We start from the raw sequence: 11,031 nt of genomic DNA, 5'->3' as shown, positions 1-11,031 counted from the left end.
GTCAGTCTAATAACAGATACCACATTTACCCAGAGAACCTTGTCTGCCTGTGTCCTTCAGCCAACATGGCTATAAACAATACCCCCTTAGAGACTTCTGAAAATCCCACCAGATGCCCATGTGCATCCTTAAGCACCTAAACATTTTAAACATCTGGCCCTTGGCCTTCAGTCCCACAGTGCTGCCTTTACTCACTCTTCCTCTTGAGTGACTGTGCTGCCTTTACTCACTCTTCCTCTTGAGTGACTGTGCCATGAAGACAGCATGCTGCAGGCATGCAGAAGGTAAAAGGCAAGGGAGCAGACTACAACTGTGTGGTACTTTGGAGATGCAGGAATGTCAGGAGTCCTGAATCTCAGTGATTCAGAGCCCAGAAGGGACCATTGTGAGCACCCAGTCTGAACTGCTGCAATAATGGGCTTTATCCTGGCTGGTGCTGTGATCTCCCAGAGGGGTCATCCTGCATTTACTGAAGTCAAAGGGAGTTTTCACATTGACTTAATCGAGAGCATGGAGTTAAACGCACTTGCAGAAGGCGCTGAGGGCCGGACCCACAGGGCCTCTTTCTAGTCTGGTCCTGTGAGCTCTGCCTTTAAACTTCATTACAAGGCAAAAAAATAGTCTCTGTGCTGAGATGACAGAAGGAAAACATCCTGGGGAGGTCATGTGTAGCCTTGAGTTACCTTTCATAAATACAGGAACAGCTGGAAGGCCCATGTTTGATTAAATAAGGGAAAAAGCATACAGTACATGCCCTATATGATATTCTGCGCCCTAAGCAGTTCTGCCATTCTGCTGATTTATAGCTAGAGATTAAGGGATTTGCCTTTCAGTTAAATTATTCTCCTCAAACTACCAAGTGGGGGAGAAAGGGGATTTCCAATCATGTCATTGTCTCTATGTAACCAACCCTGGAAAACACCCCCTCACTTTCTCTTTTACCAAGTTAAGTGCATGGCTTGCAAATCACTGGGTGCATCTACATGTTCCTTAATGCACCTTGGATACTGCACATTTCGTTTACTACTTCCTTAATAAAGGATTAAAGTTACTGCTCATTAGCACCGGCGCATGGTTATTTAGCGATGCCCGCTGCACGTTGGCCTAATGACACTGTGCAGTGGGCTATTAGCACAGCTTTTGCCGTGACATCCTACTGTGCAGTGTTATTATGCCAATGAGCAGATAGGGCGTCTACGTGTAGGTGCACCCACCGAGAGTCACTTCCATCATGAGCTGCTATTCCTGCGTGGGGCCCAGGGACTGTAAGAGGGAGACATCCTGGTACCCCAGAAACCTTCCAGCTGCAGAGAGCATAACAGAGATGACAAAAGGCCATGTGATGAGAGGGAGAGGGAAGGAAAGGCTCCTGGGAGAGAGCTGTGTACAAAGAGCTCTGCTCCCTTGGGCTCTGCTTCTGTGAGGAGTCTCATGCAAACAGAGCTCGGTGCCAGCCAAGAGCTGTTTGAGAGACTGGGCCTCAGTTTGAGTACTTGGGTACCCAAGAGGAAGGGCCTAGCTGCTTCTATGGGACCGGCAGGATATTGTCCCCCAGCATTAAGTCTCCTCCTGATCTCTGATGGTTGGACTGGTTTAAGGCCCTGAAGCATGGTATGAAAACCCTTCCCAGAAGCCTGGCATTGTTCCCTCAGCATATTCCTGAGGTGCAAATAAACCGCCAGGTGCTTTTTTGATCTCGTGAAGCTGCTGGCCACAACACCCACCTGTGGCAATGAGTCTGGCCGTGTAATTGCAGGTGTGAAAAAACATTTCTTTCTACTGGTTTCAAAGTTGCTGCTTTCAATTGCACTGGATGTGTCTACACAAGACGCCTAATAACACTGCGCAGCAGTGTGCCAGGCAAAACCCCTGCTAATACGCGACTATGCAGTAGTATTATGCTACCGTGCACTTAGTGTCTGAAAAAAACCGTGTGCAGTAGCACCAGTTACCGCTCATTGATCTAGTACTTGGTTATGCAAGTACTAAACGTCATGCACAGTAACTATGGTGCATTAATGAACATGTAGACGCACACACTGTCTTATTCTTTATTCTGGTGTTATCAGAAAGGGTGGGTGGAAGTTCCTGATCTTCCCTCTTCAGACCAGCCGCTGGTTGTATATACTTTTATCACATCCCTTCTTATTCACTGCCTTTCCACGGGAAGCAATCCCAGTTTCTCTCTCTCTTCACACAAAAGCTCTCCCAGCATTTTGAACACTCTTCTTGCCCTTCTCTGAGCTCCCTTTAATTCTGCAATATCCCTTTGGAGACAGGGAGATTCTGCAGACAGTGTCCCAGAGGAGGCTGCAGCACTGATTTGTCCTTTCATTTAATCTTTTCTGTCTCACTCTCCATCCCCTTCATAATGAAAAATGAGACAGAGAACAACATATTTTTTGCTTTGTTGACCTCAGCAGGATGGCAAATTGTCTACAGCTCCCTTTCCCAAGTAATTTAAGTAATTAAAAATCCAATTCTAATGGAGTTACTGCTGCTTGTTAGAGGTGACTGAGAGAAAGGTGAAGGCTTAAATAATCCTGGAGCTATAGTCCATTGTTTATTTCTAATGGGTGCGTCTGCACATTCATTAATGTGCCTTAGACACTGTGCATTTATTTTAGTACTTGCTTAATAAAGTACGAACTGAATGCGCAGTAACTAGAGTTACCACACAGTAGCATCAGCACACTTTTTTTTGTGATGTTTACCGCACATTAGCCTAATAATACTGTGCAGTAGGCTATTAACACAAGTTGTAACCTCCACACTACTGCACAGTGTTATTAGGCTAATGCGCAGCAAGCGTCTCGTGTAGATGCACCCAATGAATAGTTAAGACATTCTCCACAGATTTTATGATGGACACTTAAGATCACAACACCTCCCATTTGAGTGTTCTTGTTGCAACACAACCAATAGTCACCCATTTTACACTTCTGAGTATCAATTTATAATGCCCAAAGGAAGGGCACAGAGGCCCCATTTATACACCCATGTGTTCTGATTCCCCTATTAAAATATTTTTGTGCAATATTATTGTAAAAAAATAGCCCATGTGGTCAAAACTTCAGTCTTCTGTTGGGATGCCAGATAATCTCACAGTAGCAGCAGCAACAAGAGAATTTACATCCTTTTGCTCCAGACCATGCTGTGTCTTCCAGTTGGGCAGAACAGAAATCTCCACTCCTTGCTGGTAGTACAGTAGCTATGACACAGGTGAATTGTTCTCTTTCCATCCAGCACAGAGCAGCACTGTGCCCATGGACGTTGGCCAGTTCTTTATATGTATCATGGTATGGACAGAGGTCTCTGCCCTGCTGCTGGCTTCTCATTAGCAAACCAAAGACTTAGAAATCATAGAAATAATAGAGCAGTAGGGCTGGAAGGGACCTCAAGAGGTCATCTAGTCCAACCCCCTGCCCGAGGCAGGAAACGGCTTGTGTCCCAACTTGTGTCTCCCTAAACTATTCAACCTTCAAGAGTGCAGGATTACAGTCTAGAGCTTCCAAAAAAGCCAATTAAAAAAAAAAAAAACCTCACTCAAAAGTCTTTGTGGGGAAGCCCTGCCAGACTCCAAATGAGGATGCGGCTGCCAGAGCAGGAATATCGGGGGCTGACAAATAATCAACTGGCCACCGGAGCGGACATTAGGGAGCTGATCTCTGAGTTTAAGGCCATGAGAAATAATCTCACATCCAAGATTTTAGCAGAGAAGTAGGAAGACGCTGACTTAGAGCAGGGACTCACCATGTTAAAGCCTGGCCGAGAAGAAACACTGAGAGAGAGAGAAGTGCCGAGATGCCCAGCACTGCCGCGGCAGGGAACAAGCAGCCGAAAGGAGCGTATGTGGACGATAAAGGGCGAGGGACACGAGAACGCAGGGGCCGCCGGAGACACGGAGGAAGTAACCCAATCTGTGTATGAACTGTTAATGGCAGGGTCCTCACAACCAAGCAGTCTGGAGGAGGTGAAAGTGGACAGAGAGCACAGGGCATGATTCCCTCCCCTGGGGCCTCATTGTGAAATATCATTACCCACAGAAACAAACTTAATTATAAAAGAATCCAGAGAGCAGCCAAGCTCTTACATGAAGGCCACAGCTGCAATGCTTCCAAAGACATTTCCTTTCTCACTTCAGAAGCAGGGAGAGATGGGGAAATGACAGCATCACTCAGGAGGCTGGACAGCCCCTGCAGCTGAGGAGTCCCAGCTCAGTCCTCATTCACCTTGTTTGTGAGACCTCAAACAAGGCAAGATATGTGCCCCTGTCCCTGGGGACAGAAGTCCAAATTGGGGGCAGACAGGAGGAGGCTCCAGAGGCAGAAATTAATGATAAACTGATGGGGGAAAACTGTCAGCAAACAGTGATACTGAAGAAAAGGAGGATTGGAAGAGATAACGGCTTCTAGGGTGCATCTACATGTTCATTAATGTGCTGTAATTACTGTGCGTTACATTTAGTACTTGCATAACCAAGTACTAAATTAATGTGCAGTAACTGGCACTACTGCACAGGAGCGCTGGTGCACGGCTTTTTAGTGATGCTAACTGCACAGGAGCCTAATACCGCTGTGCAGGAGCATGTTAGCAGGGGTTTTGTCCAGCACGCTACTGCGCAGTAGAATTCGGCTACTGCACAGTTAGCGTCTCATGTAGACGCGCCCCTAGGGAAGGTATTGGCAGTGGCAGAAGGGAAACTAGACAGGAAGACTTCACCCCTGAAGCAGTGCCTGAAGGTTTCCTGGGAGCCATCATAAATGAACAGCTGAACAGTAATTTGTCTGAAATCGGGAGAGGCACGACCCTGCTACAGCTGTGCTCCACTTGCTACTCAACAGAGCAGGACAAAGGGAGGAGTGGACACGGGGGTCCCAGGCAGAGGGAGGGGGTGCACTTCTGAATACATCTTCCTCACGGAGGGATCAGGTAGCTGTCTGTCCCTGAAGGCAAGGCTGTCCCCAAGCTGGAGGATGGATCCCCTTTGGACTGCAAGGTAAACAGTTTAGGTGTTCAAGGGGACTGCACAGGGGCTTGGGGTCTGGCTTGAGCCATGTCTGTATTCGCCCTGCTCTGCTGCAGCAGACTGCAGCCACCACTGCCAGCCTGCATGAGAGGATCCCTCTGACAGCTCGGTGTGGATCCATTCAGCCGTTGTGCTGAAGCATAATGGGCACCGAGGGAAGCCACTGCTACAGCCAGCAGGAAGCAGAGAATCCACACACACCTTCATCCAGCTTTTGGAGCACTGAAAAAGCCTTGCGCCACTGCCCAGAGGTAGCAGAAAAGAGAAAGGCAGTCACTATAGAGGGCTTTGTGCATGCACACCCAACATTTTGCTGGACACATTAGGCCTTCTGTGCCATTTTTTAATGTAACACTTGTATTCAAATTATGGCAGATGCAGGAACTGGGAAACTAGAGGGACAGTGATAAAGGAAACAGCTATGGAGGTTGACCAACAAATCCATCATTATTCAGGCACTCCAATGTGAATACAGCACCATCAGAAAGACATGAGATCCTTGCTGCGCAGGGATTCATGCCATCAGACATCTGTCATGTTTCTCAATAAGTAAGGAGCTGTTCTCAGCTGGCTCTCCCCATTAACGTCACATCTTTGTTAAAGGGTTAAATAATGACATTAAAAGGGGAACAGCACTGGCAGAAACCTCTCCAGGAAAAAACTCTGCTTGAGTGATTTTACTTTGTGAAAAACATTTTTAGAAGGGCTTGTTTATGGGCACTTCTTTGAAGCTGGCTCTCTGCTCCAGCTGGACAAAAGAAAACAGGAGTGGGAAAAACACTGGCTAAATTGGCTAAACATTTACCTTTCCAGCTTAAAGATCAGTTTAAGGAAGAGGAAGGATGTTTTGTGTTGGATGGGAACGGCTGCTTGGTCTTGGGTCAACACCAAATCCAAAGGGAAAAAACAATACAAAGAGTGTTGAAGATTTTTTTTGAATGCCACAACACTGTGGCCTCAGGGCTCACAGGTTGGATGAAACAGGAGAAAGACCAAACTGTATTAGTCACAGGATAAGGCCCCAGCCTTGAAAAAGGCAAATGCAATCCTAGGCTGTATTTCCAGTAGAGAGGGGGACATGTTAATTTTAGCTGATGAGGACATGCTGAGACCTCATCTGGAAACACCACATTTCTGTGCATACAACACACCCTGGAATAAGATACCTTGATTTTGAACGGCAGAACGAAGAAGAAAAGATCTTTCCTTGTAGTAACAGACTACCCAGAGCTAGGGAACCAAGCCTGCTCCTTGCCTTGCTCCCCGGGGAGCCCCTGCAGGCTTTACTTTTGCTTTTGCCTGGCAGTAGCTTAAGGCAGAAACTGCTGTTACCGTAATTCCTCAGTTATAATCTGCACAGCAATTCCCAACAGCTGTTTTTTGGGAAACACGATGTGTGTTGTATGTGAGAAAACATGATACTCCTTCACTTCTCTCAGCAGTGCCCCCCCATTCCCCTCCCTTTCCCTTTCTTTGTATTTATAGTACTTTACTCCCTTCTGTTTAGTACCCCTGTGCCTTGCAAGCCCACCCATAGCACCTGAGGAAGCAGGCCGGAGCCTATGAAAGCTCATGCTTCTGAGCAAGTTGCATTATACGGTGCCACGCTACGCTGCCACCTGGACTTGCAAAGGACACCTGGGGTTGGGTACGTTCACGAGTGAGGATGTGAAACTGGAACAAGCTCGGAGAAGGTCTATGAGGCCATCAGTGGACCGGATGACCTGTCTTATTGAGAGGAGCCTGAAAGAGCTGGGTTTGTTCAGCCTGGCAAAACAAAGACTGAGAGAAGCTAGTGCTTGTTCTCTATAAATCCCTCAGGGGATAAACACCAGGAAAGGAGACAGCGATTTAAGCTAGAGGGCCATGCTGGCACAAGAACAAATGAACACAAACTGGCAATGAATAAACAGAGCCTGGAAATTAAACCAAGGTTTCTAAGCATCACGGGAGTAAGCTTTCCAAAAGCAGTGGGAGCAAATAACCTGACTGCGTTTAAGATGGAGCTGGTCATTTTATGAATGGGATTTATAGGATGCCCTTGCCTGTGGGAGCAGGGGATAGGCCTCAGTTACCCAAATGTCTCTTGAAGCCAGGCACTCTGTGTTCCTATGGAAGGAGAAATTACCCTTGGAGGAGATTTGGACTGCACATCAAGGACTTCCTTGCCGGGGAGGCTCTGATAAAGTACACAAGCTAGATAAGAAAGTAGGTGCAGCATTAATGTTTCTGCAACAACAACACACATTCTCTGATCGCTGGGGAGAATTGCACCCCAGGGAATGGGATTATGTTTTTTATTCACGCCCTCGGCATTCAGATACTGCAAAATATTGAATGTCAATCTCTAATTCCTTAAGCAGGCAAGAGCTGGAGAAACTAGCACCACTACGTGGTCACATCACACCCAAGTCTTCAGTCACTTTTCTGAGCGCTGGGATCAGCTCCAGAGAGCTCTTTTTTGGAAAAGGGTTTGTTTCTCCAGGGGAAATATCAGTTTGCAGTGATTAAAGAGAGCATTGTTTGGCCATTTGAAATAAATTATAAGGACAATATAAGGATAGGTCTTTGATGGGGGGAACAGGGAAAGCATTAGTTAGAGGTCATCTGATATGCACGGGGAATAAAAAAAGATAGCAAGTTCACAGGAGATTCATAACAACCTAGGTTAACTAATAGTAGGATGTAATTGCATTAATTAATGAGAGAAGCCACTGAAAAGGTCCTGAGCCAGAGGAGATGTTTTGTGAAAAAGGAAATAAAAATGATTGCCATGTAAGTTTAAGGGATTCAAATGCAATACATTATTCAGAAAATTAAAAGCAAAAGGTGGATACACATCCTACAGAAATATGTGTTGCTTTTGTGGATCAGAGACTGCAAGTTCTGAAGTTATTACAGGTATCTGGAAGCAGTGGGCTTGGGTAGGGAAACATGAAACAGATTTAAAACTAATTCAGAAACAAAATTTAAATAAAGATGTCACAAAACAAAACATCTTTGAGGCAGTAGCCTGTATGAAAAGCATGCTCCAGTGTTGTTCCAGATGAATTTTAAAGGCATTTAACAGGACATTAATAATTCTATTAATAATGCTTTTAAAGCCATTCTGTTGGGAAAGGAGCTCTCACGGTCTACAAAAGGAAGGTGCGTTTTTCCCCAAAGGCGGGACAGACGGCAGGCAGCTCCTACAGGCCTCTGTCGCTGCTGAATCATGATAAACAACACTGAGCAAAAGCAGTAGGGAACTGACTGCAATAGCAGCTCTCGATGTACATAAACCCAGATCAAACTGGATTAATTAAGAAGAGATAAACATCAGATAATATTCAGAGAGCACTTGGCACCATTCCTAGTCCCAGATCAAAGAGATCGCCTCCTTTTTTTTAATCGCTCGATCCAGAGAAGGCTTGCGATAGAATCGATTGGAAATTTCTGTTTCAGAAAGGACCTTGGCCCCAGTTTCTCATTAAGTATAGCTTCAAAAGCAGCTTCATGAATCATTAGCATTATATTGTCCCAGGCTGATTTACCCATAGGAGGAAGCAGAGGTGTCTGTGGTCTCCTTTCATTTTCATATTAGTAATGGAGCACGGAGGGCAAGGCATAATCAGCTTGTCACAGGAATAAAACTTTCAGGAATGCATCAGAAAAGAGCTCTCCATGCAGATGACATTATTATTTTGATCTAAAACCAGTAGTTCTCTAAAATGAGTACATAAAACAGTGATTCTCAACCAGGGTCCAGGAGCACCCGGGGGTGCTGAGAGATGCTCTTAAGGGTGCTGTGGGGTGCCACACAGTATGAGCACTGTTCGGTATGAAAACATTTAGATATGATTCACAAGATAAACCCAGGGATTTCAAAGAGGAATCCAGTCTCCCAAACAGCTGCCCTGTTGCAGGCTGAGATCTTTGCAAGATGAAAATTCACTACTATTTTTTTCTGTAGTGAAAAACCAAGTGAAAGCTCGGAGCTGGCATTCGCCGAGGGGACCTCGAGTCAAATGAGGGGTGCCTGGAGTTGAAAAAAGGTTGAGAATCACAGGTGGAAAGAACACCGTTACTTTGGGAAGACATCTGGCTTTAAAGCCAGTGCTGCCAAATCTGACGTGCCAGCTATAACTGTGCCAGTCCTCAAGAAGCCGCCCTATAAGAACATGTTGGGGTCCAAATGGGCACCAATTCTGCGAGGGACCTGAGAGGTCGAAAGTCATCTGACCTGGCAGAGATGCCTGGTATCATCAAAGAGTTTGAGTGCTGGGGAAGCTGGCAGTATCTTGGTTGGGAAGAACAGCCACTATCATCATGAATAATTCACCAAATATATGTTTCTAGTTTCAAAGCTTTCCTATAATCATCTCTTATAAACTGTCAGGAGTACAGAAGGTTTTGTAAGATACAAAATAAAAAAGACTGAGGAGGAGTGCAGCTGCTCTGTACAGCCCCATGGCACAGGGTGGGCCAGCTGTTCCCAGTGCTGCCATGCAGCCAGCTCCAAGTGCCAGTCGTGCATCCAGGAGGAGCCGAAGGGGTGCAGCCCCCCCACTTTGGTTGCCCTTGTGTTCACGGGGAGCTCTGAGCTCACTGCCGCTGTTCACCTTCCCTTCCCTCCCCACTGAATTCATCAGCATGGGAAAGGAGGGGACAAGCCCTGACAGCCATGCTCACCCCCTGGCCTCTGGAGCTGTGCAAAAACAGGGGCTCTGGCCAGACCCCGTGCTGAAAGCTCACGGACAGCACAGGCAACATGGGGGTACAACCAGGCTGCTGCACCCCGCCGGATGCATCTGCAAAGCACCAGTGGATTAGCAGTGCTCTAATCTAGTTAAACGCTGGGTCTTTACTGAACAAAAAGCATGGGTCACGTAAATAGTGGTGCATTACAGTGGATGATTGCACATCCCTCCGTCTGCAGGGGCAGATCCAGGGGGTGCACTGGTGCACTCGCACCCCGCTTTGCTCCCTGCTCCACCCAGGCTTTAAAACCAACCCCCTGACAGTGGCAGCAGCATTTCCAGTCAGGCGGTGCCAAGGGAGTCCGTTGACTTCAAGGCTCATTATTATCCTTCTAAACTCTTAATTCAACAGGTGTTAACGGCCCATTCTTCTTCATAATTGTCTTGTAATAACCTGGATACCTGACACATGGAAGATATCGAATTTTAGCCATTTTTTTTTAATTAAATCTTCATGTTTTCCTAAGCAGAAAGCAACTGTGACCACCTGAAACCTTGCTCCTGCCTTTGTTTCAAGGTAATTTGCATCATCAGAGCTCCTCACAGGAGGCGAGAGGCTCCAGACCAGCTATGAACTGGCTGTCCGGAGGAGTTTTCCATCTACTGACTCCTCTGTGAAACCCTATGAACTTTCATTTCTACCCAGGAAAACTTTTACAGTCTTTTCTCCAATGCCTGATGGAGGGTGTTTGTGCCTAAAAACTTGCAATTAAAGATTTGGTTTTTTTTGCAAAAATCTTGTTGGTCTAATAAAAGAGATCATCTCTACTATGAGTCCTGATTGATTGCCTTTTCCTCAAGACCAATACGGCTACAACCTGGATATCCTGTAATGATAAAAGAAAAAGAAGGTAAAAAGAAGGTCCCAGGTAATGTGGGGCCCTTGCAGGACGCGTTGGGAAACTTGGTCATCACACCAGATGACAAAGCTAACATGTTTAATGATTTCTTTGCCTCCGTCTTCCTAAGTAGGGACCAGAACAGCAACCTCCCTGCTGGGCCCCCCTCGGGCCCTGGGGGAGGCACACCTGGGCCAAGGCTTAGTGAGGATTTAGTTAGGGAGCTTCTGGAGGGGCTGGACGTATTCAAGTCAGCCGGCCCGGATGATCTCCACCCTAGAGTCCTAAAGGATTTGGCCGAGGTCATTGCAGGTCCCCTGGCACGGCTTTATGAGCACTCGTGGTGCACTGGAGAGGTGCCAGAGGACTGGAAGAGGGCCAATGTGGTTCCAATCTTCAAAAAGGGGAGGAAGGAGGACCCGGG

General features: G+C 46.5%; 1 long non-coding RNA gene across 1 annotated transcript in view; it reads left to right on the top strand.

Annotated features, from left to right (window-relative positions):
• The first annotated feature begins 7,696 nt into the window (after window positions 1–7,696).
• Window positions 7,697–11,031, top strand: part of LOC109291136 — an 11,832-nt gene continuing 8,497 nt past the window's right edge. The window contains exons 1-2 of the long non-coding RNA XR_002095755.1: window positions 7,697–7,707; window positions 9,408–9,409. This is a non-coding gene — a long non-coding RNA (uncharacterized LOC109291136). The remainder of the gene's footprint in view (window positions 7,708–9,407; window positions 9,410–11,031) is intronic.

The sequence above is a fragment of the Gavialis gangeticus genome, unplaced genomic scaffold (assembly GCF_001723915.1).
Source record: "Gavialis gangeticus isolate Ggan-Ray unplaced genomic scaffold, GavGan_comp1, whole genome shotgun sequence".
NCBI lineage: Eukaryota > Metazoa > Chordata > Crocodylia > Gavialidae > Gavialis > Gavialis gangeticus.
This window is presented reverse-complemented; position numbering and strand designations above follow the sequence as displayed.